General features: G+C 35.9%; 1 non-coding gene across 1 annotated transcript; it reads left to right on the top strand.

Annotated features, from left to right (window-relative positions):
• The first annotated feature begins 7786 nt into the window (after positions 1-7786).
• LOC138388850 (U6 spliceosomal RNA) lies at positions 7787-7893 on the top strand. The gene has a single exon (XR_011234328.1). It is a non-coding gene; the product is annotated as a U6 spliceosomal RNA (small nuclear RNA).
• Positions 7894-26777: the final 18884 nt, after the last annotated feature.

Below are 26777 nucleotides of genomic sequence, written 5' to 3'. Positions count from 1 at the left end.
TATATAGTCACTTGGAGATGATGATTAAGCGTATTAGTTTCTTTAAAACACACATGGGAAGGTTTTAACAAAGTTATATAAGTACCAATGTTCACAGTATGGCAAGAGAATTTTATCTTAGCAACTGGTACTAGTAATCTAAAAATGTTTCACCCTTTTACGAGCACCCTAAAATCTGTTCTCATACATACCCTCCAGATTTTTTCCAATATAAATTGGCAAGTTTGTGATTCTTTTTATGTGTATGACATCAACCCAACTTGAAAGTTTTTATTTGTAGTTTATCTCCTTTGCTTTACTGACGCTAAACTTGACAAGTATGGATAAAGTAGGGATAAGTGTGGGGCTTCCTCTTCAAGGAAATCACTATGGTGAGATGGTAACAGAACAATCTTAAGCAACTGAGAAAGAACCATTAGACAAGAAAAGGGAACCTGCTTCGGAGGGCAGGGGATGTTTAGTGGGAGGTGGGCAAATCCCCTCTATGTATCCTATTTCCAATTCTTCAATTTAGATATTTGGGTTTATATTATAAGTCCCTTTCTCTATGCCATCTAATTCTATTATAAGGAGCTATGCTACCGTGAAGTCCTTGAATGCCTGCTACCACACTTTGCTGGCAGCAATGCTATCTTCCAGAGTTTGTTCCCAAGGGAACACCGGATGATTAAATTAGCAGTTTCACAACCTTTGCTGTGGATTGCTAAATTCCCATCCCACAATATTACAGAACTTTAAATGGATGTGTCCAGACCAGACAACCAATCCCATTTTCTCCATATGTCCCCAGAGATATTTTGTTTGTGTCAATCAGCTTTGCTTTTTGTATCAATTAGGACATCATTTTGCAATAAGTAACAGAAACGTACTGTGGCTAGCTGACATACATTCATATACATATTTTTACGGATATTGAGAGCTCACTATATTAATAGAAGGCTCGTCTGAAGTAGCATCCCTTAGCATCTCGGTTGGCCTTGATGTCAGCACTGCTGCTGAGAATGAATTGCTACCATTCCTGGATGCTTCACAGATTAAGGATTACAAACCATGTCTGGAAAATCTCATGGAGAGGACTAAATCATTGTCACCACCTGGCTGCCAGGGTGCACCCTTGTTCTCCTGACCCTTTGTGGTGGGAAATTGAGGCACTGCCTCCCAACAAGATTACCCACGGTGCAAAATTACCCACACGTAGGACACCAGACCACCTCAAAATGCAAGTGGGTACTAAAGCTTTAGATAGCTTTACACTCAGCCTAATCTCCGCCACTGACTAAAATGTCCTCTAATGTAGATAACTTATTTGCCTCTAAGAAAACTCTGAATTGCTTCCACCCTGGATATGTCTTGGCTTTTTTTATTCCCCTAGCAAGGAACGAAAAACAAGTTTTTTTCGTTGCAATTGTTTAGTCATCATGAACCTATTAACTTGGGCTGATTTTCAAGGCTGCAGTCATATGACTGTCACAATAGCAAAAGCCAAGTCTCCTTTGATCATAGAATCATCAATAATATTTATTCACTGGTTTCTGGCATGAGACAATTACTATTCTACTACAGAAAGGCATTTTAATTGAACTTGTATTTCCTGTTTCCCAGGCATGTTGAAGACAGATCTTCTCACTATTTAATGCAATGGTTTGCATCATTTTAATTTGGTTGGAGCCTGACACCCCCGAAATTCCTGATTGTCTACATTCCAAGCCATGAGGTGTGGCAAACGGCCCAGTTGTTTTAATTCCAGAAACTGAGTGATGAATTTTTGCTAAGCTTCTTTTATATACACCCTCGGGAAGGGTGGGAAAATTTTGAACTCTGGGCTTCAGTTTATGTATTAGCATTATATTTATTAAATATGTAAGTCATCAAAGCACATTTGTTTACTTGCTTCTGACATTTTGAGTCATGTAGAGATAGTTTTCTCAACACAAGAAGATATAATACGAAGCAAATCTTTTTCATTGTTCATTCCCTATAAAGGTGAAGAAATAAATGATTGAGACATTGAGCATAATAAAAAATTACATGGTAAATACCAAATACGTAGCATAGGGAGCAGAAGGAATAAGAAAGAATTTTGTTGGAGATGGTGGTAGTGGTAATAGTGGGTGATCCCTCTCCCCCAAGCTCTGTTCAGTGAGAATAGGTTTTATTTTTTTCTCATGTGTTCAGATATAAATCAACGAAAACATTCTTTTATTCATACTACTGCTAGGTAAATTTGTCTGCCTCCATAACCGTAGGGTAAGATACTTGCCTGTAAACTTACTCCACTATTACCAGAAATATTTGTTCAAACCCAATTTTGAGTAAAGACTTAGCCCCCAAACCTGAGCCCATTGCATGTGATCCCTAGGTTGCCATCCTTAAATATGTATAACCGTGCACTGACCCCCAGGTTAAGAAAAAAATCCCTAAATTCCTATGTCCAAGGAAAAATGTCTAAGAGTTTGACATGGAGCATCATTCTTTTTGCCCAACGCTGAGAGGAGCTGCATCTGTTTTTGGAGCATACCTCCATCTGGAACTTAATATCCTTATAAAATGGATGATTTTATGTGACTGCCTACGCTTATAGCTTAGACATAACTGTAGGGTTACAGAAATAAAAAAAAGAAATCATCTTTTTAATAAGCTGTTGCTACAGGCTTTTCTGGTATGAACTCCAGGTTATTCTCTTTATTCCCCTTCTGGGTTGGTTTTATGAGTTTAAAAAAATGAGCAATGAAGTCCTCTTGGATTGGTTCACATGCATTCCACAGCACCCAACATGTTGTTTGATATACATTAACATCTAAGCATTCCTAAGTGTCATGCACCATGCTAAACATATTATGGGCATATGGGTATTAAAAGGAAAGGACTTCTTCAAACTATTTCTCAAACCCTACATGCCTCTAATGGAGTTAGGAACTCCTTTCTTAAATCACAACTTTACAAAAAGCTTCTGGAATCCTATAATACAATATCACCTCTAAATTTCTTCTTTCAAGTTCACAGTGCAATAAAGGCTTGATCTGAAATTATAAAATGCCAGGTAAGTGACAAGGTAGAGAAAACAGAATTCTCCCAAAGTTTTGGTGCTATTCTTTGATGGAAATAGCAATGAGAGGAGAAACTTATACTATATTTCCTTTGTCCCTAATTGCCATGGGATGGGGTCACCAGGGAGTAGTGTGAGGGGTGGGGAACCTGAGGCCTTGGGGTCATATGTGGACTTCTGGATCCTTGAGTGCAGCCTTTTGACTGAATCCAAATTTTACAGAACAAATGCTTTTAATAAAGGGATTTATTCTGTGAAGTCTGGATTTGGTCCAGGGGCCACACCTGGGGATCTGCAAGGGCCACATGCGGCCCTGGGGCTGCAGGTTCCCTGTCTGGCAACAGCACGTTAAGGACCTTAGAAGTTGACACTCCATCCTAACAAGTGAAAAGCTAAATAAACTGAAAAATCAACAACTCTTCTCACACCCATAAGAAAAACGAGGTCACTGAGCAAATGGTGGCGGCTAGCACTGGAGAGAAAGACAGGTAAATATACAGACTCTACCAGAGCAAAAACCACCCTGGGAACCAGTAGGAAAACCTGACGTATAATTGACAAATAGCAGAAGGCTCAGTGTGGGCAAGTCTGATAGACAAAAACTCCAGGGGAACCCAGTCATTGTGGTGTCCCCACAATTTTGTGAGTTTTGCCTCCTGGAGCTCTAGTAGGTCATCTCAGTGAATAGCAGAGAAAAATCTCCCTATTTTTCCAGCAGGGAGAGGGGGAAAAGAAACCATCTTGAAATACACCAGAGCATTCTGTTCTACTTAACAAGCTCTGCTCTCAGGAGAAACTAACCAGAGCCTATCTTGCTGTGGTTTTATTGGAACCTAACTGACCTGATGGTGGAAGGGACATATCCAACTCTAGCCCCCTCTATCTTCCACATGGGAAAAGAGAAATACCCAACTCCAGCCCACTCTAGCCATCCTGTCCCCCCTGAGGGAAGGGGAAGAGGACTCAGAAGCACTTGTGAAGTTCACAATCCAGGAGCAAAGACTCAATAAAGCCTGAGATCTAATCATAAGATTATAGAATACTTCCCTTTTCTTCACACCTTTCTACTATATGACTGAAGTCCTATATATAGCAGTGCTTTTTAACCTGTATATCATATGCAGCTGTCAAGGAAAAATTACAAGGCATTCTAAAAGGCAAAAAACACAGTTTGAAGAGACAGAGGAAGCATTAAAACCAGATTCAGATATAGCAGAGCTATTAGAAAGACCAGGAATTTAAAACAATAGTAATTCATATGCTAAAGGCTATAGGGGATAAAGTAGACAACATACAAGAACGGATGGATTATGTAAGCAGAGAGATGGAAATTCTAAGAAAGAACCAAAAAGAAATGCTTGCAATCAAATATGCTATAACAGAATTGAAGAATGCATTTGATGGGCTTATTAGTAGACTGGACACAGCTGAGGAAAGAATCCCTAAGCTTGAGGATACGTCAATAGAAATCTCCAAAATTGAAAAGCAAAGAGAAAAAAGACTGACAAGGACAGAACAGACTATCCAAGGACTATAGAACAACTATAAAAGGGGTAACATATGTATAATGCAAATACTAAACATAGAAGAAAGAAAGGAACAAAAGAAATATTTGAAACAATAATGACTGAGAATTTCCCCAAATTAATATCATATACCAAACCACAGATTCAGGAAGCTCATAGAACACTGAGCAGGATAAATACCAAAAAACTACATTTAGGCATATTATTTTAAAACTACAGAAAATCAAAGATAAAGAAAAAATCCTGGAAGAAGCCAGAGGAAAAGAAAAAAAACCTTACCCACAAAGAAGCCAAGATAATAATTACATCCAGCTTCTCCTTAGAAACCATGCAAGAAGTAAAAGAGTGTAGTGAAATATTTAAAGTGTTCAGAGAAAAAAAAGCACACGAAACTAGACTTCTGTACTCTGTGAAATTATTCTTCAAAAGAGAAGGAGAAATAAAAACTTTCTCAGACAAACAAAAACTGAGGAAATTTGCTGCCAGTAGACCTGCTATGGAAGAAATGTTAAAAGAAGTTTTTTAGAGAAAATGAAAATTATACAGGTCAGAAACTCAGATGTACATAAAGAAAATAAGAGTATTGGAGTAGGAATAAATGAAGGTAAAATTAAAAATTTTAATTTTTTATTCTTCATTAAACTAAATGATATTTTCTAACATAATAGCAACAGTGTATCTGATTATGTAAGTGTATGTATATGTGCTTATTTATGCTCATGTATAAATTAAATTAAAGACAGCAATCATATAAGGGATGGGAGGGAGGAATTACAATTATTTTGTTATTATAAGGTACTCATAGTATTCATAAAGTGGTATAGTGTTATTTAAAAGTAGACTCAGATTAGTTGTAAATGTATATTGCAAACTCTAGGGCAACCACTAAAAAAAGTAAAAAAGAAAAAGGTATAACTGATTATCTAGGAAAGGAGAGAAAATAAAATCATACAAAATGCTCAATTAAACATTTCTGTCAAAAGACAGAAAAATAGCATGCTATGGATTGAATGTTTGACCCCCTCCAATATTTATGTAGACATTTAATTGCCAATGTAATAGTATTGGAAGTTGGGGATTTTTAGAGGTGAATTAGGCCTTAAGGACTCCACCCTCATGGGTGGGTTTAATGCCTTAATAAGAGGGCTTCCAGGAGTATGCTCTCTATCCTGGCCATTTCACTCTTCTGCCATGTGAGGAACAGTGTCATTCCCCTCCAGAGAACACAGCATTCACAGTGTCATTTTGGGAGCAGAGACCAGGCCCTTACCAGACACCACACCTGCTGGCACCTTGCTATTGGACTTCTATAATGCCAGTCTCTACAACTGTGGGCCAATAAATTTTTGTTCATTATAAATTACACAGTCTCTGGTATTCTGTTATAGAAGCACAAATGGACTAATACAGGGTGGAAGGCAAAAATAGGAACAAAGAACAAGAGTAATAAATAAAAAACAATAACAAATATGGTAGATATTAACCCAACTATATTAATAACCCCTTTAATTATCAGTAGTCTAAATGCACCAATTAAAAGACAAATGTTGTTAGAGTGAATCAAAAAGCAACACCCAACCATATGTTGTCTATAAGAAAAATACTTTTTATGGAAAGACACATATAAATTACAAGTAAATAGATGGAGAAAAATAAACCATGCTAGCACAAACTATAAGAAAGCTGAGTTACTGTGTTAATTTCAGACAAAACAGACTTCAGAGCAAGGAAAGTTAGAGATAAAGAGGGGCATTACACAATGATAAAGGTTTCATTTCTCTGGAAAGATATAACAATCATAAATATGTGTGTGCCTAACAAGACAGTGTCAAAATATATGAGGCAAAAACTGATAGAACTGCAAGGATAAATAGACGAATTTGCTATTATAGTTGGAGACTTCAATACCTCATGATCAGAAATGGACAGATCCGGCAGGGAGAAAATCATTAAAAACATAGATAAACTCGACAATACCATCAATCAACTGGGTATAGAGGCTTATCGATTTTATTGATCTTTTCAAAGGATCAACTTTTGATTTTGTTGATTTTCTCTATTGTTTTCCTATTTTCAGTTCCATTGATTTCTGTTTTAATTTTTATTATTTCTTTTCCTCTACTTACTTTGAAATTAATTTGCTCTTTTTTTCCTAGTTTCCTTATATAACTGATTTTAAATATTGCTTCTCTGCTAATATACCCATTCAATCCTATAAGTTTACCTCTAAGCACTGCTTTTGCTACATCACACAAATTTCAAGTTGTATTTTCATTTTTGTTTAGTTCAAAATATTTTTAAGTTTTTCTAGAGACCTCTTTTTTGGGCCATGTGTTATTTAGGAGTGTGTTGTTTAACTTCTACGTATTTTGGAATTTTCCAGCTATCTTTCTGTTATTGATTTGTAGTTTATGTAAATCACTGGACTGAACAAAGAAGATCCACCTTCACCAATGTGGCCAAGCGTAATCCAATTGGCTCAGGGTTCAGGTAGAACAAAAAGGCAGAGACAGGTCAATTCTCTCTCTGTCTCTCTTCTGGAGCAGGAACACACTTCTTCTCCTGTCCTTACTTACATGAACCAGACCCCCAGTTTCTCAGATCTTTGGTCTCAGACTGAGAGTTACACTGGCAGTTCCCCTTGTTCTCAGGCCTTTGGAGTTGGACTGTGAGTGACACCATTGTCTTCCCTGATTCTGAGGCTTTTAGACTTGAACTGAGCTACACTACTGGCCTCCTGTTTCTCCAGCTCACAGATGGCTTATAGTAGGACTTCTCATGCTCTATAATCACATGATCTAATTTCCCTCATAAATCTCCTCTCATCTATCTACCTACCTATCTACCTACCTACCTGCCTATCTCCTATTGGTTCTGTCTCTTTAGAGAACTCTGATTAATACAGAGTTGACAACATATGCCCACTTAAAGGCCTGCACATGATGATTATAGCAGGTTAGTTCATAATTGCCAAAACTCGCAAGCAATCGAGATGCCTTGCAGTAGGTGAATGGACAAACTGTGGTATATCCATACAATGCAACAATATTCACTGTTGAAATGAGCTATCAAGCCATAAAAAGATACTAAATAAACATAAATACATATTACTAAGTAAAAAAAGCCAATCTGAAAAGGTGACATACTGTATGATTACAATACTATGACATTCTGAAAAAGGCAAAACTATGGAGACAATAAACAGATCAATAGTGTGCTCACTTCAGCAGCATATATACTAAAATTAGAATGACACAGAGAAAACTAACATGGTCCCTGCACAAGGATAACATGCAAATTAATGAAGCATTCCATATTAAAAACAAAAGAGTGAATCCTAATATAAAGTAGGGGCTTTGGGTGATAAAGATACATCAATGTAAGTTAATCAATTTTAACAAATGTACCACTCCAGGATGGGATTTTGATAATGGCTATGCATGTGTGGGTACAGGGAGTATATGGGAAAATCCCTGTACCTGCAGCTCAATTTTGCTGTGAACCTAAAATTGTTTTAAAAAATAAAGTCTAATAAAATCTTTTTTAAAACCATTATCTACTGTGAAACACAGTCATGGGACCTGGGAAATATGGATGAAGGTTTCTTTGCATGCATACATACATACAAGTAAACTCTGCTTATTATAAAGCTAGTAAACACTAGCTTTATAATAAAAGTCAGTTACTTGACTACTTTGCCTGTCTCTTCATTTCTAACCACCTTCTTTATTTTTCCTGCTTCTCCTGGGATGTCTTTATTTAGTGTTTAATTTCAGAATATTATAGGGGTACAAACTCTTTGATCACATAAATTGCTTTTGGACTGCCCACATCAAAGCTATAAGTGTGCCCATTCCCCAGACAGTGCACACTACACCCATTAGTTATGAATTTACCCATCTGCTCCTCCCCATTCCCACCTGCCAGATACACAATGAATGTTACTTCCATATGTGCACATAAGTAAGTGTTGATTGATTAGTACCAATTTAATGGTGACTACATGTGGTGTTAGTTTTTCCATTCTTGTGATACTTCACTTAGAAGAATGGGCTCCAGCTTCATCCAGGATAATACAAGAGGTATTAGTTCACCATTGTTTTTTATGGCTGAATAGTATACCACATTTTATTAATCCACTCAAGTATTATTGGACACTTGGGTTGTTTCTACATCTTTGCAATTGTGAATTGTGCTGCTATAAACATTCTCGTGCAAATGTCTTTCTTATAGAATGTCTTTTTTTCCTTTGGGTAGACACTCAGTAATGAGATTGATGAATCAAATGGTAGTTCTACTTTTAGTTATTTGAAGTATATCCATACTAATTGGTTGTACTAATTTGCAGTCCCACCAGCAGTGTATGAGTGTTCCTATCTCTCCACATCCACGTGAACATTTGTTATTTTGGGACTTTTTTGATAAAAGCCATTTTCACTGGAGTTGAGTGATATCTCATTGTGGTTTTTATTTGCATTTTCCTTATGATTAAAAATGTTGAGCATTTTTCGCATATATTTCCTGGCCATTGGTCTATCTTCCTTTGAAAAGTTTCTGTTCCTGTCTTTTTCTCACTTTTTAATTGGACTGTTTGATTTTTTTTCTTGCTGATTTTCCTTAGTTCTTTATAGATTCTAGTTATCAGCCCTTTATCAGATGTATAGCATGCAAATATTTTCTCCTATTCTGTAGGTTGTGTATTTGCTCTAATGATTGTTTCCTTGGCTATGCAGAAGCTTTTTAATTTGACCAGGTCCAATTTATTTATTTTTGTTGTTACTGTGATTGCTTTTGGGGAGAACAAATGGGTCTAACAGATACATTTAACCTACAAACATACATAACATTTTGCCTACAAACTACTGAATATACATTCTTCTCATCAGCACATGGAATATTCTCCAAAAGTTGATCATATATTAGGCCACAGAACGTGTCTCAACAAATTCAAAAAAATAGAAATCATACCATGTATCTTCTCAGACCACAGTAGAATAAAACTAGGAATCAACTCCAAGGGAAACATCCAATTTTACACAAAGTCATGGAAATTAAATAATCTACTGCTGAATGATTATTGGTTCAATAATGAAATTAATATGGAAATCAAAACATTTCTCAAACTGAACAACAAAGGGGATACAAACTACCCAAAATCTGTGGGATTCAACAAAAGAAGTCCTAAGGAGAAAATTCATAGCCTTAAATGCCCAAAAAGAGACACAGATCACAAATTAACAATCTAATGACATGTCTCAAGAAACTAGAAAAGGAAGAACAAACTATACCCAAAACCAGCAGAAGAAAAAAATAATTATGATCAAAGCAGAACTAAATTAAATAGAGAATAAACAAACAAACAAAAAACACAAAGTGTCAATGAAGCAAAAAGTTCGTTCTATGAAAAGATAAACAAGGCAGTCTGAAGCAAAAAGAACAAATCTGGAGGCATCACATTACAATACTTCAAACTATACTATGAGGCTATAGTAACCAAAACAGCATGGTATTGGCACAAAAATAGAGACATAGACAAATGGAACAGAGCAGAAAAGCCAGACATAAAACCATCCACATACAGCCAACTGATCTTTGACAAAGCAGACAACAATATACACTGGGAAAAGGAGCCCTATTCAGTAACTGGTGCTGGGAAAATTGGATAGCCACATGTAGAAGACTGAAACAGGATCCATATTCTTACCATTCATAAAAATCAATTCAAGATGGATAAAAAACTTATATGTAAGGCATGAAACCATAAGAATTCTACAAGAAAACTATCAGAAAATGTTGGAAAAACTCTTTTAGATATTGGCCTAGGCAAAGAATTTAGAGGAAGACCCCAAGAAATCAGAGCAACAACAAAAATAAATAAATGGTATTTGATTAAATTAAAAAGCTTCTGCACAGCTAAGGAAATAATCAACAGAGCCAATAGACAACCTACAGAATGGGAGAAAATATTTGCAAGCTACACGGCCAATAAAGGGCTAATCTAGAAGAATCTACAAAGAACTCAAGCAAATCAGCAAGGAAAAAACAAACAATCCCATTATAATATGGACAAAAGACATGAACAGAAGCTTTTCAAAAGACAATAGACAAATGGCCACCAAACATATGAAAATATGCTCAAAGTCACTAATATTAGGGAAATGAAAATTAAAACCACAATGACATACTACCTTACCTTAATTGGAATGACTTTTATTAAAAGTCCAAAAACAGTAGATGCTGGCATGGATGTAGAAAGAAAGGAATGCTTACACACTGTCTGTTGGTGGGACTCCAAATTAGTACAACCTCTATGGAAAACAGTATGGAGATTCCTCAAAGAACTAAAAGTTGACTTCCCATTTGATCCAGCAGTCCCATTACTGAGTATTTACCCAAAGCAAAAGAAGTCATTTTGTCAAAAAGATACGTACACTCAAATGTTTATTGCAACACAGTTCACAATTACAAACATGTGGAATCAACCCAAATGCACCTCAGTTCGTGAATGGATTATCAAAATGTAGTGTACACATATACACACACACATGCACATACACACACTATGGAATACTACTCAGCCATACTCAGATGAATAAATTAAGCCCTTTTGCAACAATTTGGATAGAACTGGAAACCATTATCCTAAGTGAGTATCTAAAGAATGGAAAAACAAAAACCACAGATACTCGCTATTAAACTGGAACTAACCAATGAGCACACATGTGCACAAATGGAAGTAAAACTCAGTGAAAAATCAAGCAGAGGGGAGGAGGGGATGGGCAAAAACCTACTCAACTGGTACAATGAACACTATCTGGGTGATGGGCACACTTACAATTCTGACTTAAGCATAACAAAATTGATACATGTAACCAAAAATATTTGTACCCTCCTAATATTTTGAAATAAAAAAAAAGTAAGGTGGTACAAATGTTTTTGTTACTTGGATACCTTGCATAATGCTTAAGTTGGGACTTTTAGTGTGCCCATCACCAGACTAATGTTCGTTGTACCCAAAAGTTAAGTTTTTACACCTCATTCTATCCCACCCTCCCACTTCTTGTTTTCCAATGTCTTTTACATCTCTTTGAGCTCATTTGTTACCATTATTTAGCTCCCAATTACTAGAGAGTGCATGTGGTGTTTGTTTTTCCATTCCTGAGATACTTCATTTAGAATAATGGTTTCCAACAACTGGAGATCTTACGTGTGAGCCAAACTTGTATCTTGTCTACAGGGAAAAAAATTATTCAAAACTCATCTAGTTCCCAGGATTTCTTATTTTTTCCAAGCCATCCTGCTATATTTGTATTTGCTTCTTTGATTCTTAGGAGTGGAGGTGAGGATGGTTGGAGGGGAACTAAGATGAGTGAGCTATTGTTTCAAAGATTTAAAACTAAGAATTGCACAAAAGGCCATGGACTGCCAAAACCATTCCCAAAGAGGAAATGTGTTGCCAGGCCCATGAAAAAAGATTTTTCTGCTTGAATTCAGTATGTAGTATTTCTTTGTTATACAATAATTGCAAATCAATGTACTCTGAATGTTAAACTTTAAAAATACAAGATAGATTAAAATATAAAACTTTACATCATTAAATTTTTTACTTCTAAGGAGTTGAATTTCTTTTTACTCTTATGCATAAAGAAAAAAAAAAAGAATAAAACCAAAGTTCTCATTTTAAAAAACACCTCCACAATTTGGAATTTGGTTGTTCTCAAAGGATAAAATTTCTGCCAAATGGATGACAAGCTGTTGTTAAGGCATAATGGGAGGCTTCTGTGGGAGTATGCAATGGATTAATGCACAAAAGTTGCATCACATTTTGGTCTCAGATACTCTTTGAAAGAGAAATAATCTAAATTTCAAATCTTTCACTGATCTTTCTCAATAACTCTAGCATTTACTGACAGATGTCCAATATAAGTTTGTAGCATTAACCCTGGAAATAAAAATGTTAAGCTTTTAAATAAATATCAAAATTATTTTCAATGTCTTTTTACCTTATCACTTTCTTAGGAATCTAAAATGACTCAATAAGCCAAAGAATACTAGTCAAAAGTAAAAACATACTTAGAGATTAATAGAATATGAATTCACAAATGTTAAGATAACAGGAGAATTAGGAACAAAAACTTAATGATCATACTGTGACCAAAAATTGTAGGTCTTTTTGCATACTTTTATTATTGAATCTTTACAGCAACCATCATGTATGTTTTATTATTCTCATTTTAAAATTAGAAACTGAGTGTAGAGAGATTATAATTTATTAAGGATCAAATAACTAGTTAGTTATGGATACAGAACTCAAACCTCAGGTTTTTGTGGACATTTTTAAGGCCCTACTTATTCAAAAGTTCTGTCATTTATAAGTTTTTCCTAATGTTTCAAAATTTTTCCCAAATATAGACAACACAGGAGCAGTTAAGTTGAACAGTTTTTACGATATGGGAGATGTAAATAGCTTCCTGTTCTATGATCCTATAAACTTATCTTAGCATCAACACTTTTTGGAAAGAAGCCATCATTATACAAGGGAGTTCCCAGAAATGAGCCAAAACAAAACCCTTGGAAATAGAATCCTATGAATCTTTCATTTCATATCCTCTGGGGAAGTAAATGAAGAATCCTCATCCCACATAATAATGCTTCCTGCTGACCATCTCTTCTTTGGGAAGGGTTATGCTGCATTCCTGAGATGTTTGAGGTCATTATGAGAGGTTGGCTTCATTCCCATCCACACCCATCATTAAGGAAAAATAGAGTTCAAATTCAGTTAGCTGGTCAGTATAAACTAACCCTCTATAACATAGAGCTCCCATCCATTCTTGAACTCGCAAATAGCCTTCCAAGTAATTTCATAGCAATAGCCTATCATTGACTCCTAAAAAATTTAGGAGACTCACCTTATTTTGTTGTTCATAATGATGAATTACCATTTGTTAGCATCACAATAGCCAGGTAAGATAAATTAGGAAATTAAGAGTGAGGCATTTTACCTCCAATCTGAGAAGGAAGGTGTGCCTTGAATACAGAAGGTTAGCACTGAAAGGAGTACACACTTACATAACTCAGGTTGGCTCACAGCATGTCTTTCTGGTTTGTTGGGATTAATGTTTGGAAGGAAAGTCAAGACAACCTACTCCATGTATTTTTTAAATCAGGGATAATAAGTGAAATATCACATTTTAACTGCTTATCTCCTTAAACATATCATTCCTATCTTACATTCAAATGGACATGGTAAGGGATTTGAACCAGGGCCAGCATTAGCAGTCAGGGGAATATGTACTTTCAGCTCTTGGACTCTCAAGAAATATAACATATAAGGAATCTTGTTAAGATTTCATATAACTCATACTCTCCATCAAGCAACATAGATGTCCCTAGAAGAAAATCTGGGAGAGGAATTATCTTCTAATTTAACAGTAATTTTTCCTCCAATAAAGCTATTATCTCTACCTTAGAGTCCAAGAGTTCAAACAAGTCTGCAATGCGTACAGCTGACAAAGGAGAACATTCCAGAGAGGAGGCATGTTCAACAGCAAAAAGATAAAAAAAAAAAGAGTTTGTTTTCACAACATGATTCCCAACACTCATAACCTGCTCAGGGAGAAGCTTCAAGAATGCTTCCTACACTTGCCATTTCTCAAATTCCTTCAGCTGAAAATATTCAATATGCCAAGGTGCCATGTTTTTCAGTATTGTGTCTTATATCCCATCACCTGCTTGATTGTCTTTTAAGGGAACACTGCACCAACAAGAGTTTCCTAAGTTAACGGATGTCAGAAAATACTTTCATGTCACAGTGACCTTAGGAAAACAGGTATCGCCCCTCTTTGTATCTTAATTTAATTTTTTCCATTTTAATAGAGATCTATCAAATAAAAATTATGAATGAACTTTTAACATACTGTTTTTCTAAGCCTCTAAGCCTTCAATGGACCCCTTTAAGGATGAATGTGAAGAAGCATCCAGATGACCATACGGAACTGACATCAGGCCATACGCTGCCCCCATCTGCCTGTCAGAAGTAGACCAGGAGGTTGTCTATTAGTGATCAGGCATGTCTGGTTACTAACAGCAGAAATTATTTGTCTTTGAATCAAAGCAGCTTATTTATGTTAGATGTAGGAAATAATTTTTACATGAATGTATTCCAGAAGGGACTATTTTGAATAGAAATTTCAGTTCCCTGATCACATAGTGTTTATAACAGACTCTGCAGGGTGAATGTCATTAAATCAGGTATATATTTGACTTTGTCTTAGGGCCTTGACGCTCATTGTGTCTTTCACTACAGATCCTGAAGCCTCTCTGCTTTGTATGAGAGAGAGCACTTTATATAAATAAACCACATTCAAAGAAGTCTGGCGTGTATTATAGATGGTTATGTAGTAAACTTGACCTTAACAAGGGCTACGTCCCAATGCTTCAGAAAAATACTCAAAACACAGATACTTATTTATGCAGTCTCTTACCTTTCTTAGAAATCTCATTTCTCTCAAGAATTGTAATATTTTGTTTATTATAATTTCTACATTATATTCAAGTTTTAACCTTCTCTTTTTTTATTTCAGCTTACTATGGGGGTACAAAAGTTCAGGTTATGTATATTGCCCATGCCCCCCCATCCCCCTAGTCAGAGCTTCAAACGTGTCCATTCCCCAGACAGTGCGCATCACACTCACTATGTAGGTATACACCCATCCCCTCCCCCCATCCCCCACATCTGTCCAACCCCCAATTGGTGTTATTCCCAAATGTGCACTTAGGTGATGATCAGGGAAACCAATTTGGTGGTGAGTACATGTGGTGCTTATTTTTCCATTCTTGGGATACTTCACTTAGTAGAATGAGTTCCAACTCTCTCCAGGAGAAGAAAAGCGATTCTATATCACCGTTTTTTCTTATAGCTGAGTAATACTCCATGGTATACATATACCACATTTTACTAATCCACTCATGTATTGATGGACATTTGGGTTGTTTCCACATCTTTACGATTGTGAATTGTGCTGCTATGAACATTCAGGTGCAGATGTCTTTGTAATAAAATGTCTTTTGTTCTTTTGGGTAGACGCCCAATAATGGGATTTCTGGATCAAATGGTAGGTCTAAGTTTTAACCTTCTCTTGAAGGCCATATTTCACAAACATCAACAATATCTGACCCCACCCCACCCTGAAAGTTACCACAAGAAGTAAAAAATAAAAAAGAGAAAAAGTAGAGATGGGAGTACTGGATAATGACCTAGGATCATTCACCACATAAGAGACTGTCTCAATTCACATTGTGTGGTGAAATTCTTGCCAGCAAAATAAAAGGGAACTATATTTAAGTATGCACAGAATAGTCAAAATCATCTTCACCTCTAAGACTCTATTTGACAGTGATTCACATTGGAAAACAAATAAGATTTTTGTCTTAGTTCATTCAGGCTGCTATAATAAAATACCATAGACAGTGTAAGTTATAAACAACAGAAATTTATTTCTGACAGTTATGGAGGCCAGGAAGTCCAAGATCAAGACCCTGGCAGGTTTTGTGTCTGGTGAGGGTCCTCTTTCTGAGTCACACATGGCAGCTGTATCTCACATGGTGGCAAGGGTCAAAAGAGTACCTTGGTGCCTATTTTATAAGGGCACTAATTCTGTTCCTGAGAGTTCCATACCTATGACTGAATCAGCTCCCCAATATCCCCACCTCCTAATACCATCACCTGGGGATTAGGATTTCAACATACAAATTTTGGAGAGACACAGACATTTAGACCATAGCAATCTTCTTATCTCATTGCATGCTAGTCTGAGAACAAAATGAGGTATTCCCAAAGAGTGTCTTTGTTCTTTGTACTCGACCCATGTGACCTTTCCCTCACCGCTAGCTAACACAACTGCCTTGTTTCTAAGTTCTTGATTTGAAGCTCTCAAACTTACCACCTTCATTTTGGCTACCTCTGCCAATTTAGACTGTACAGCATTTGTTGCTGCTAAGGTTTTTCTTGTACGTCTTATTTCCCAGTCTCCTAACATGAATGTCTACTTACCTGTATCTCATCCCTTGCCACTGCCACTGTTGTCTGTGGCCCTCCAAGACAACAATAGATTGATTCAGTGAATCTAGAAGAACATGAACTAGGGTTTTTGAGGCCTCCATTTATCATAGTTCGCACTCACTAACAGTGCGCTGCTGGACAGTTTACTTAAAACCCTTGACCTCACTTAGCTTAGTCATGGAATAGAGAAAAACATCTTCCTAGATGGTTAAGAGAGTCAGGTGAAAAAGGCTTCGTCTATTCACAGGTGAGTTTTGATTTGAGACAACAGCAGGACTCTAGGTTTCCATGAGTAATAGTGTCAATTATACCCTTCCTATTTACTCTGGAAAAGAGTATGGGCAGGATAGGGTGGGATCGCTAAAATCTAAAACAAGGTATATTTCAAGAAAAAATGATTTGATTATCTTCTCAGATTAAACAAAGGATTCACCTATCAATGTTTTGTACCTTCCCAAGTACCTCTGCTAGCAAACTTCCTTTCTGGTATAAATGTATCGAAAGGTAATTGCTAGATGAGCCCAATCTACAAAACAAAATGATATTTTTTAAAGAGATACTGCATTTACTTTGATAGAATTTTTTTTTTTTTTTTTTTTTTTTTGAGACAGAGTCTCACTCTGTTGCCCAGGCTAGAGTGAGTGCCGTGGCGTCAGCCTAGCTCACAGCAACCTCAAACTCCTGGGCTCAAGCGATCCTCCTGTCTCAGCCTCCCGAGTAGCTGGGACTACAGGCATGCACCACTATGCCCGGCTAATTTTTTCTATATATATATATTTTTTAGCTGTCCATATAATTTCTTTCTATTTTTAGTAGAGATGGGGTCTCGTTCTTGCTCAGGCTGGTCTCGAACTCCTGAGCTCAAACGACCCGCCCACCTCGGCCTCCCAGAGTGCTAGGATTACAGGCGTGAGCCACCGCGCCCGGCCTACTTTGATAGAATTTAATGAACGATTCTTTGGAATCATTTGCTCACATAGTACTAAACAAACCCCTACCAAATTATCTTGATTTTACTTTCTCTAAGTTCCATTTTGGGTAGAAAGTTAACATATCTATCTTACGAACCTCAAATGTAGCCTGCTAGTGTACTTTTAATTAAAGAAATACCTCTTCACATTCTCTTTCTCCTTCTCCCAACCTCCCATTTCCACTTTTACATCATGAATATGTCTTTCCTGGCTTTCAAAAAGGTTTGACATTTCCTTATTTTCATTAGTATTTTGCCAAGATGAAAGAACAGGTCATGGAGAAAGCCTTTACTTGTGAACTTGCCATTCTCTCTTGAAAAACCAAATTTCTTTTTATTGATATCTCTGGGGAGAAAAATATTCTAAATGAAAAGGAGAATCTGAGCACAGTGATGCTCCCTGATTGGTAGATCTCATACGCAATAGGACTTTACCAGACTCAGAGTTTTCAGACAGAGTCAAGGGTAGATTGTCAGAGCAGATACTTCTCCCAGATTTTATGCAACTAATGAGGTCATTTTCAAGATTCCTATTTTTTTGTGGACCAGAAACCTGGTTTATTGACTCAACCTATGATAAATACATTGGAAGTTTTGAGATGACCTTCAAGGAGACTGTCCACAAATGGAGAGGTCCATGGATTTAAGATAATATCAGGTAAACTAGGTTACAGATGATTAAAAAAACATAGCATTAGTCCTCTGATAACCTATTCTTCCCACATGTTTCTTAGATCAATTGATTTTTATTTCAGATGAAACCCAAGTTCTCTTCTGTTTTTTGTATGCCAATATGTAACATAATATGGTGATACAAATAGTTCCCATTTTTCATATGACTACTGTGTGCCAGTACAAGTGCTTGCTTTTTTTACCTTCAGATCAGCTTAGCAAGGCAACCATTACTATCCCTATCTTATAGATGAGAAACCTAAAGATCAAAGAGGTTAAACCACTTGATTAAGGTGACAGAAGTCATAAGGGATAGAAATGGGATTTTTACCCAAGTCTGAATAGAAATCCCTTGTTTGTCCCCTCTACTAGACTTTATTTCCATATTATGTTTCCTCTTATGTGATGGAAGCCAATGTGTAAAATACCAATGTAAACAGTTTTCGAAATAAATCATTTATTTCTGCAAACAGTTATTTGTCAGGGTCTTTTTCAGCATCACTGACTATTTGTGTGTATGTGATCAAATGGAAAGTGCTCTTCCCATTCACCCCTTACCCATTCCCCACTCTCACTTTCCAGTGATATGCTGGAGCAAATCCTGATGTTGGTAAAAAGGATCCAAAAACTTAGGCAAGTTTCTATAATTAGCTCCCACTTATTCATTCTGTGACATTTCCTTGAGCCACAAGGAAATGCCCTTTCTGAAAAAGTAAACATTTTCGCTTACTATAAATTTGATGTATTTTAATATTTACATGCCACAAGCTTGATATCTATCCAAGCACAAACCACTGCATATTTTGTTAAAAGGTATTTGCATGTCCTTCTTTTCATTCCATTGGTGACATAGTTAAAAAGTTTTTGCTGCTGATATACTCAAGTGAAACATCTTAGGAAGAAGTAAATGCTTATGAACACACAACCATCTATCTGGAATGGCTATGATGACCATGGGAATTGTAATCTCTGATGTATCCAAAAACAAAGCTCCAAACTAAGTTATCCAGAGAATTTTCCTACCTTCCTCACTTCGTCCTCCACACCACCACAAATTTTCAGCAAATATTTAGTATCTGGGATTAAAGTTCATCAAAACAGTAAGATAACAGGGAAATAGCATAAGTGTCCTAGACAACTAGGTTTCTTTAACACTCATTTATTTAATGTCCGAGCCCAATGATAAGATTGGGGCTGCATATATTACATATGATTAAGGAAGAATTAAAAGAAAAATTAACATACTTTGAATGATTTGGTAAGGGTTAAATAAACAATGGTATATTTACTTGATGGAATAGTATGCAGACATCAAAATCGATGGTTTCAAAGACATAAAATAATGAAGGAGCAGAAGGCAGTCATATGCATAGTAGGATTACTGAATTATTAAAAACAAACAAACAACTAGACACCGGAAAAACCTGCAATGTGTTAAACCAAAGCCACGATAATGGTTTTTTTAACAAGTAATTGAATGATAGGTGATTTCATTTCTCTTCCTTTGTATGTATCAACTTTATGAAAGCCTTGTAAACAAGGAACACTTGACCTTCTGGAGAAATGGACAGAATGATTAGCTAGATCATGAGATAGAGATGCTAACCCTGCCTAAGGAAGTTAGAAAGACATCACAAGAATGTTGAGCTGGTATTTAAGGAGAGGTTTGTCAGGCAATTACGGGTTGTGGGGAGGACATTCCAGACATAGAATAGTAAAATTACCTGGTGTTTTCTGCACTTGGCCTAAGCGTATCATGACTGAAATACCTGAAGCATTATTAGGTAATAATCATGGCAAGTCTCTCCACAAGTGGACCTTAAATCAGCAAATAGGAATTTATGTAAGAGCAAAAAGAACAGCCTGAGACAATACAATATGTGAGACTGATTTCAAGTAATTTTGACAGTACTATTATGCTTCAGCCACTGTAATCGCCTATCACCCACTTGCTTGGGTTATTTGTCCATCGTCCTATGCAACTTGAAGCGATTGCAATGAAACGGGGCTGCAAGGTGGGGTTGAAGAGAGGTAGGTCTGGTCACATGACATTCTGGCCTTCAGTCAATTAATGCCAGCAGAGGCTCTTTATGAGAAGGGGAACAACAACTCAGATTTATTTCTGTAAGAAGATAATTCTTGTAGCTGAATAAAGGATGATCTGAATGTGAAGAAAAGCTGGAGGCAGGAAGGCCAGAGGAAGAGCAGCTGGGGTACCGAGAGAGAAGAGAGGCAATAATTGTGAAAATTTGCCAAGTCTCCTCGGTTAAATTCCTCACTAACTCTGTGTCCTTGGATAGGCCATTTTACCTCTCTCTTCACCTATAAATGGAGAACCCTAGGGCTTCTTCAAGATACCATTGTGAGAATGACATATGACAGAGTATTTTATAAGGTGCTAAACCCTACAAAACCACAAGGTTTTGGTAGTTCTATTTCATTATTGTTATCAGTAGTAGGAATATTAGTATTGCTATTGCACCATCCTAACAAGGCACATGTTTTGAAAACATAACCAAAAGCAGACAAGGAAAACAGGTGAAAATTTCTGCTTATGGTAAGAAAGTTTCTAAGAAACAAATATGGCATAGCAGTTATATGAATGTATTTTATAATACAAGACTTTGGTACTTATCTAAAATCAGATATGAAGATTACAGCTTTCATTTGAAAATATGCAGTAAAAGTAAATCATTGGCTTCTATGATATACTATTATGGTATTGCGAAATCACCAAATAAAATGTTTATTTTCTAAAATGTGCATTTTATCTGGCTAACACTAGTGTTAATATAGCTTGAATGGGTGGAATGTTTCTCTTTCTTCTCAAGGCTTTTTTTGGAGTTAGAATTTTCTTCTTAATGATCTAAGGAGATAAACCTTTTTTTGTCATTTTTTCATGGTTTTTCTTTGAAAAATCTTTGTTTCTCAATAATATTTGTTTTTTTTTCTTTTTTTTTATTTCAGAATATTACGGCAGTACAAATGTTTAAGTGACGTATATTGCCTTTGCTCCACTTGAGTCAGAGCTTCAAGTGTGTCCATCTCTCAGGCGATGCACACCACACACTTTAGGTGTGTATGTACCCATCTCCTCTCCCCCTTTCCCATCTGTCTGACACCCAATGAATGTTACTACTATATGTGCACTTAAGTGTTGATCAGTTAATACCAATTTGATGGTGAGTACGTGTGGTGTTTGTTTTTCCATTCTTGTGATACTTCACTTAGTAGAATGGGCTCCAGCTCTATCCAGGATAATACAAGAAGTGCTAGATCACCATTGTTTTTTGTGGCTGAGTAGAACTCCATGGTATACATATACCACATTTTATTAATCCACTTGTGTTGATGGGCATTTGGGTTGCTTCCATATCTTCACAATTGTGAATTGTGCTGCTATAAACATTCGAGCGCAGATGTCTTTTTTTTTTTTTTTTTTTTTGAGACAGAGTCTCACTCTGCCCAGGCTAGAGTGCTGTGGCATCAGCCTAGCTCACAGCAACCTCAAACTCTTGAGCTTAAGCAATCTTTCTGCCTCAGCCTCCTGAGTAGCCGGGACTACAGCCATGCACTACCATGCCTGGCTAATATATATATATATGTATATATGTTTTTAGCTGTCCATATAATTTCTTTCTATTTTTAGTAGAGACAGGGTCTCGCTCTTGCTCAGGCTGGTCTCGAACTCCTGACCTCAAGTGATCCTTCTACCTCAGCCTCCCAGAGTGCTAGGATTACAGGCGTGAGCCACCGGGCCCAGCCTTAGATGTCTTTTTTATAGAATGTCTTTTGTTCTTTTGAGTAGATGCCCAGTAATGGGATTGCTGGATCGAATGGTAGTTCTATTTGTAGCTCTTTGAGGTATCTCCATATTGCTTTCCACAGAGGTTGTACTAGTTCGCAACAACAAAATAAATAAATGGGACCTGATCAAATTAAAAAGCTGCACAGCCAAGGAAACTATCACAAGAGCAAACAGATAACCTACAGAATGGGAGAAAATATTCACATGTTACACATCCAATAAAGGGCTGATAACTAGAATCTATATAGAACTCAGGAAAATCAGCAAGAAAAAATCAAACAACCCTTTCAAAAAGTGGGCAAAGGACATGAACAGAAACTTTTCAAAAGAAGATAGACTAATGGCCAACAAACATATGAAAAAATGCTCAACATCTCTAATCAGCAGGGAAATGCAAATCAAGACCACAATGAGATATCACTTATCTCCAGTGAGAATGGCCTTTATCAAACAGTCCCAAAACAATAAATGTTGGCGTGCATGCAGAGAGATAGGAACACTCATATAATGCTGGTAGGATGTAATAATATCTGGATCCAACTTAAAGAAAAAATACTTAGATTAAAATCCTTTAGATATAATATTACATATGAATAAAACATATTCATATTTAATAGCATAACTATAGCCATAACTATAGCCATAAAACCAAATAACATTTTAAGTACAACCAAACAAAAAACTTTATTCAAATTAATAATCTAATGTGACAAATTATACTGGGTTTGATGAAAGATATAGCCTTAAATCTGGTTCTAATATTTGATCTGTTTCTGTATTTTTACATGAATCCTGCCCTAAGACTTGCCTGTTCACATTTGTATATTATATGAAGCAGAATAGTTTCAAGATAGCTAGCTCAGAATAATCACAATTTACCTAATAAGCAATCTTCAAGTGCCAATCTGAGACATGAAAAATGGAAAAAGCTGTTTTTTTTACTGAGAGTTCAGGTTAGCATTATGGCTTTGTTGAAATAAACATTAAATTTTTTTTTTATTTTTTTGATTGCTAAAACTGAAAGCAGCAGATGTCTTCAGAAATTTCTTCATTTGTTTAGTGCTCACTTACCTTCGCTGAATTATTGTAGAAACATCTGCATAAGCAGCCATTTGCCACGTGAATGAGGTGCAGATGTACCAACTGACTCAAGACTTCTCTATTTCACCTGCTGGGAAACCCTTACTGTGCAGTCACTGAGCATGCACTTTCCACAAACACTATCATGCCGCAGCACAGACCTGGGCGCTGATGTGACTGGGTGTTCCATTGTAAGACTGGTGCCTAGATGATACAGAATTCATAGAAAGCAGTGTGGGACCCCCAAGATGCCATTTGCAGAGCTCAATATGAGATCTTGTTATGTGAAGTAAATTCTAATTTGTGTTTACTTATGAGAAAAGCATTCCAAATTACATTAATAGTTCCATTTTGAGGGAACTATAAGATCTTATAAGATCATCGTAAGATTTGTGTTAAGGTCTTATAAAAATTTTGATGTATAAGATCATAATTACAACTAAGACAACAGAAAAACAGGGTGATTGAGATTTATTTCCTTTAAAAAAACACAATTATTTAACCTAGACTTAACTACAGTAAGAGCTAACTACTGGTGAGAAGATAATACGCAATTTAGAGAAGAGAGAGAAAACTGACATGTTGGTCTGTTGCTAAGACAGTAACCACTGTGGTCTAAGCAGGAAAGAAGCTGAAGTGAGGTTAATGTGGAGGTTTAAAAAGTATGCACACAAACATCTTGTTAACTGTCCTCATTTGTTCAGAGCCTAACAGGTTGTTAGGGAGAAGACTACAAAAAAAAAAAAAAAAAGAAAAGAAAAGAAACAAAAAGCTCTTAACCTTCGCCAGAAAATAAATTAATCCCTGAGAATTAGCTCCCAATTTACACAGAATAATGCAGGCATGTGGAGACATGTTCCCTTTAATGTATGACGTCTTCTCAAAAGCTAGGTGTTTATACTGCCACAAAAGTGACAGCAGCCATGCCACATGAACCACCTTTTGTTTACCAACTCAGTCCTAGTGGCCTTTGAGAAATGGCTCAGTAAGAGCAGCCACTCTTTAGGACCACCTCTAATCCTAGTGATTTCACTAACTGGGAAAATCGCATGACCTAGCAAATGGGCCCCTGATGTCATATGTTTGATGTTTAATTACTTATTGCCAATACAAGATTATTATTTTAGAGTTGCACGTTTTCCCCCATGATTAAGTCATTCAGTGAAGGACAGAGATACATGACATTTATTTTTCCATAAATTTGTTACCATATATATGACATTTGGGCTTCTGTAAATTTGTTATTTTTAAAATCTCATGTCTTGGCTTTTAAAAAATCAATATAAAAATATCAACTCTTGTGTCTGAAGTGATTGTTTTCCCAGTGTGTCTTTTAAGTATACTCATTATTTTTTGAATAATGATTTTTTGGTAGTCATTTCTTTTGTGTTAAAATGTCATTCCAATCCAAATATCTAAAAATGTAATTACTGAAACTTCCTTATTTTAAGTGATTTTTTTAAAACTTTAACTCTTTAATTCATGTGGATTTTCAGTTGTGGAAGATGCAGATCCACACCTTGTTTTAACATTTCTCTCTCTTCCACCTTGGAACTTCTTGACCTCCAAGTCCTCTATTGAAGGTAAGCTCACAGCTGGCTTCCAGCTTTTTTCAGTTAATAACAATGTCAACTTTTTGAGCTTGGTCTTTAAAAAATGGGTGCTAGAAAAAATAAAATTTTTCAGACCCAAAGACCTGAAAATAGTATTTAATACTATAGTAATAGTATTTTTAAAAGAATTTATTTAAATTACAAAAGATAATTAAATATCTCCATATTTTTTGAATGGAGATACTACCTAAAAATCCTAAAATCTTGCTTACTAATAATCCTCAGACAACTTGTAAACAAGCAATTTTCTTTTCTTATATGGACTCTTTCTGAAAATACATATTTTTGAAACTCCTACATGTAAAATGTTAGTACATATTCAGAGCCTACAATCAGCCTTCACTCTGATTTCGACAATGTCAAACATTATTTGTAAATATTTGTACATATTTGTAAATGTCAAAAGCCTTACAGGTGACCACCCAAGTAGAAGATGAGACATTCTGTTTTACTTGTTTAAATGCATTCTTGAAATCCACCACTTTGGTGAAGATATATAGCTAGCCTGTTGGTTAGAAGTACTAATTACTGGGTTATTTATAGTTTCCTCACTGTGTGTGTATGTGTGTGTGTGTGTGAGAGAGAGAGAGAGAGAGAGAAGGGAGCTGTCCAACTTTATCCATTGGACCAGGTATTTGATTAATTCTGGGGGCCCCTTTGCCTAGAACCAAAGCACTATGCAATGGACTCAAACTATCACAGGATCTTTGAAATTGACTCCTTTCCTAAAAATCTGGAATTTTTAGAGCAAGGTAAAGTTCCAGAATATTTCAACAGCTCTCCTCTATTTAAACACCCTACAACTAGAAACAGAAGTGACTATAGAATATTGTCTAGCCTTAGTGGTAAATTTCTAGACATTTATATATAGTAGGTCCAAAAAGTATGTATAATGGCAACTAAAAAAAACTTCCAGAATATTTCTTCCTTTACCTAAATTAAGATTTCAGATAAAATACTTACTGTCTTTGAAAATTCATGTAGAAATCAAATGTAAAATAATTACCAACATAAGAAAAATTGCCTATATTCAGTTGAAACTGTGTACCAATTCTGCAGTATGCCTGAGTAACAGAGTCCACAATAATAACGTGCTTAACTTCATATAGTCTACATGGAAAATTTTGTCCTGAATATAACTGACTATAACTATAACCTTGACCAATTCAACTGAATTGTTAAAATAAAATATTAGGGCAACAAAATAAAAAATAGATGGATTGCATCAAAATTAAAAACTTCTGTGCACGTAAGAAAATTATTAACAGAGTGAAAAGGCAACCCATAGAGAGAGGAGAAAGTATCTGCAAGTCATATATTTGATAAGGGATAAATATTCAAAATATATAAAGAAAACTCAACAACAAAAAACCAAACAACCCAATTAAAAGGACTTGAATTGACATTTCTCCAAAGAAGATATACTAATGGGTAATAGCACATGGAAATAGGCTCAATATCACTAATTATTAGGGAAATGCAAATCAAAATCACAATGAGATACCACTTCACACTTATTAGGATAGTTATTATAAAAAAACAATAACAACAACAAAAAAATCAGAAAATAACAAGTGTTGGCAAGGATGTGGAGAAATTGGAACTCTTGTACACTGCTGGTGGAAATGTAAAAAGATACAGCTGCTGTGGAAAACAATATGATGGTTCCTCAAAAAATTAAACACAGATTAGCCATACAATCCAGCAATTCCACTTCTTGATATATACGCAAAAGAATTGATAGCAGGAACAGCTATTTGTACACCATTGTCATAACGGCATTATTCACAACAGCTAAAAGGTACAAAGCATCCCAAGTGTCCATCAACAGGTGAATGGATAAACAAAATCTGATGTATGCATACAATGGAATATTATCCAGACTTAAAAAGGAAGGAAGTTCTAATACATGCTACAACATGGATGAACCTTAAAAACATTATGCTGGGTGAATAAGTGAGTCATAAAAGTACAAATACTGTATGATTCCACTCATATGAG

Source organism: Eulemur rufifrons, chromosome 7 (assembly GCF_041146395.1).
Source record: "Eulemur rufifrons isolate Redbay chromosome 7, OSU_ERuf_1, whole genome shotgun sequence".
Lineage (NCBI taxonomy): Eukaryota > Metazoa > Chordata > Mammalia > Primates > Lemuridae > Eulemur > Eulemur rufifrons.
Note: the sequence above shows the minus strand (reverse complement) of the source record. Positions and strands in the feature narration are given on the sequence as shown.